Genomic DNA, 4,496 nt, shown 5'->3' on the forward strand with positions numbered 1-4,496 from the left:
ATTTATATATTGTATATAAGCTATTTCAATTATTGTCAGTACTCCAAATTGAAGACAACCAGTTACACTTTATAAAATTAGATGTTCAAATTATAAGCTTTGTATACAATATAGTTTGATTTAACCTTGATTTAAGGCATATTTAAGTTTCATTTTCCCTGTGCTTCAAAATTAAAACATTTGCTATTATCATGCACTATCAAGTCACAACCAACCTGTATCTGACCTCCAATGGGTTTTAGAGACAAATTTCTTAAAGATTTAAAATAAGCATGTACATATGTATACATCTATGTATTGGGAGATTTTTAAAAAATCTGCATTAAATGCAATCTGCATGAAAATACACACAATTGTAATGTCATAAAATCCAATCTAGACATTGTAATCCAATGTAGAGATGAAGTAAATAAATGTAAGAAGATACAGAGAAATACAATGTTAATATGTCTTTCCTACAGATGATTCAAGAGAAATCAACAGAGAAAAATCAAACAGAACGGATGGAATTTGTTCTCTTGGGTTTTGCTGATGTGCCTCATCTACGGTGGTTTCTTTTTGGACTATTTTTCATGATATATATTCTTATCCTATTGAACAACGGCACCATATTTCTCCTAACAAAAATAGAACCTGCTCTCCAGAGCCCTATGTACTCTTTTCTGTCAAATTTTTCCTTCTTGGAAATCTGCTTTGTATCAGTTACTCTTCCCAGAATGTTGATAGATCTTGGTACACAGAGAAGAAGAATTTCTCTAGTTGCCTGTGCTACGCAGATGTGGCTTTTTATTACACTAGGAGCCACGGAGTGTTTGCTCCTGACAGTGATGGCCTATGACCGCTACGTGGCCATCTGTGACCCTCTGCACTATCCTCTGGTCATGAACCGTAAGGTCTGTATTCAGTTGGTGACTGGTTCCTGGATCACTGGCATCCCGTTTCAGATAGGGCAGACATATCAGATTTTCTCTCTACCATTCTGTGGATCAAAGCGCATTGATCACTTCTTCTGTGACATCCCCCCAGTCCTCAAGCTAGTGTGTGGGGACACATTTAAAAGTGAGATGCTGCTCTACGTTGTTGCAATCTTATTTGTCACAATCCCTTTTCTGTTGATAGTTGGATCCTACAGTAAAATCATCTCCACCATCCTGAAGTTACCGTCAGCCACAAGTCAGACCAAAGCCTTCTCCACCTGCTCATCTCATCTGATGGTTGTGGTGTTATTTTTTGGATCAGCTATTATTACATACTTAAAACCAAAGACTAGTCATTCAGAGGGTATCGGCAAAGTGCTTTCTCTTTTCTACACCACCTTAACCCCCATGTTTAACCCCTTGATATATTGTCTGAGAAACAAAGATGTCATTACAGCACTGAGAAAATGGCTATAAAAAGAATACCTTTTCAGAGTAAGAATAAAGTAAGAATTTCTTTCTCATATATTTTTAATCAAAGTTCAACTGATACATACCTTTATCTATGCACTTTCTTTCCATGCAATAGCAATTACTTCCACATTGAAAATAAACACAAAAACCTTGTAATATTTTGAAAGCTTTACAATCAAGTTTCCATGTAATATACATATCAGCAGATAGTAAATGATACCACTCTAAATTGTACAATTTTAGTGTTCTTCATCCTCCTTAATAAAGACTTTCAAAGAGTTTATTTAAACTAACTAACCAAATATAGTGTATAATCTGCTATATTATTTTCTGGAGACCATTTAATTCATGTCCATGAATGCTAATGTAGTTGTACTACCATCTTAAAAACAAAGAATTTGCCTTAATTAGAAGTATATATTTATTAGGAGATATACTATGTATCTTATTCAAATTTGAAAAAGGAAATGCTTAGTAACGTATAAAAATGTTTTCTCATTGAACTAGGCTATAAATGAATAATCAAAAAGAGCTTTCACTTTATTAAAATATATAAATATTATTTTCACCATTATATTTTAAAATAATGTCTACACTGTAAAGGTCTACAAACATTGGTAAACTTTTTTTTAAATTTTATTATTTTTTTGTGCATGTACCATCAAATCAGATCTGACTGGTACAGGAGGAGATTGTCCCTCCTTCTCCAGCAAAGCATCTGGTGGATTTGAACCATACACCTCTGGGATTGCAATGCAGCTTCTTGCCACTAGGCCACCAGAGCTCCCTTGGTAAGCATTTTTAAGGGGTATCAAAGAGTTACAGGGGAAAAGATCAATAAGGATATTAAAATGAAAGATTATTAAGTCAGAACAACATTCTACAAAATGAAGAAAAAATTGTTTTAATATCTTCTGAAATGACAAACTCTTCAGCCTCATAAATTGCCTAAGAAAGAATTTCTTTTGTGCACACATTTCATTTAATCAATGATTAAACAGCCTCAAAATTCACTGCTGGGTAGCTGATTCTGGGTTATGGTAGCCACATACGTTACAGGGTAGAGAATTTAAAGATGGAGAAATCCACTTTTACGATAATTGAAAGCTTTGGGAACTATCTGGCAATTCTACTCTGTCCTACTATGTTGGTATGTGTGATGAAGGAGAATGATGGGGAAAATAAGTGTTTTCAGTATAGGGAGAAAACTCGACTTTGTCACTATCTCTTTCACTGTGCAATCAAATGCTAGGCTTAAACAATATCTAACGACAAGCAAAGGTATAAATTTAGAATAATAATTAAGAAGTAATCAGTTTAGGCAAGCTCTGGTGGCCTAGAGGCAAGAAGCTGCACTGCAATCCCAGAAGTCTGCAGTTTGAATCCACCAGATGCTCTGCTGGAGAAGGAGGGACAATCTCCTCCTGTACCAGTCAGATCCGATTTGATGGTACACACACACACACACACACACACACACACACAGAGAGAGAGAGAGAGAGAGAGAGAGAGAGAGAGAGAGAGAAGTAATCAGTTTAAAATGATAATGAATGTAGTAAATTTTGCCAATAGATTGTTGTTAAGTGCCATCAGGCTAGAGTGGAATAGTTAGCATTCCAGCAGGTTTTCAGAGGCTGGTAATGAGAGGAGATGGCCCATCTTTCTTTAGGAGCTTTTGGATTCAAACTGTGCACCTTTGGGTTGACAACACAACTCCTTACCCTCCCTAATTTAATTCTCATGAAGAGCTAAGAAACTTTATAAAGGTTAAATATTTGCTTAACTCCACACAAGTAACTTGTAGAATCTCTATGAACAACGAATTAGAACCAGTCCTGTATCAGCCTCACAGTTTCCTGCGTGTTCAGGTCCACATTTGCAGTCACTGTGTCAATCCATCTCGTTGAGGACTGTCCTCTCTTGCCGACCCTCTACCTTCCCATTGCCTTATAATCACTCTCTTCTTGAGGATATCTTGCTGAGACATTTTATATTCTTACATTTATATTCTCATTTTATATTTCCATCTTGCCTATCTCAAGTATGATGTGCTTCACGAGTGACTAGATCTTCCTGATAATACACTAAAATTATGTGCTAAAAAGCTTAGGTACCCTATGTGTCCTGAGAGTAAGGAATTACACAGACAACCAAAGGATGTCAGTCCACCAACTTCTCAGAAGTAAAATGATGAGCAATACCCTCTAGGGTCATCTAAGCCTCCAAAAACTCATCTGAGGGTCAGCTTTTACTTCGTTCCAACTTTAGAGAATGAGAGAGAGATTCTCCCTTCTATGCAGTATTTTGGCTATAATTTTGTAGTAGGCTTTTTTGGGTCTTTTTGACAGTCATACTGTTTGTTGTTGTTGCATGCCCTTCGAGTTGGAAGCAACTCATGGCTGACCCTCCAAGTGAGTTTTCAGAAGCAGTATTTGCTCAAAAAGAGACTGCCCATTCTTCTGCAGAGCTGTGGGATGATTCGAACTGTGTCCCTTCAGGATTGCAGCACAGATTCTTACCATTAGGTCACTAGAGTTTTTTTACAGTCATGATGTGTTAATTATTCCACACCAACAAAATAAAAGTTTTTCTTAACAAGCGAAGTTAACTTTCTGTCATTAACTCAGACCCAACTTATAGTTAACATTCCAAATGTTTTCTAAGCTATTCTTTGAGTTAATGGTGTGATTTTGTAAGAACTACACCACCAGAATTCTATGAAGAGGAGTGTGGCATCAGGATTGGAGGGAAACTCATCAATAACCTTCATATGCAGATGACACAGCCTTGTTTGCTGCAAGTAAGGAGGACTTGAAGCATTTGTTGCAGAAGATGAAGAAATACAGCCTTCAGTACGGATTGCATCTCAATGTCAAGAAAACAAAGATTCTTACCCCTAGACAGAGAGACAACATGATGGATGGAGAGGAGGTTAAAACTGTCAACAGCTTCATTTTGCTTGGACCCACAATTAACAGCCTTGGTACCAGCAGTCAGGAAATAAGGAGAAGCATTGTAATGGGAACATCTGAAGTTAGGAACCTCTTCAAATTATTAAGGACTAATAATGTCAGTTTGAGGACTAAAGTGTGTCTGATTCAGGCA

At 36.6% G+C, this 4,496-nt stretch overlaps 1 pseudogene; it reads left to right on the forward strand.

Moving 5' to 3' along the window:
- The first annotated feature begins 446 nt into the window (after positions 1 to 446).
- LOC102876058 lies at positions 447 to 1,427 on the forward strand (annotated as a pseudogene).
- Positions 1,428 to 4,496: the final 3,069 nt, after the last annotated feature.

This window comes from Elephantulus edwardii, unplaced genomic scaffold (assembly GCF_000299155.1).
Source record: "Elephantulus edwardii isolate Elephantulus edwardi_28Jun2011 unplaced genomic scaffold, EleEdw1.0 scaffold00389, whole genome shotgun sequence".
Taxonomy (NCBI): Eukaryota; Metazoa; Chordata; class Mammalia; order Macroscelidea; family Macroscelididae; genus Elephantulus; species Elephantulus edwardii.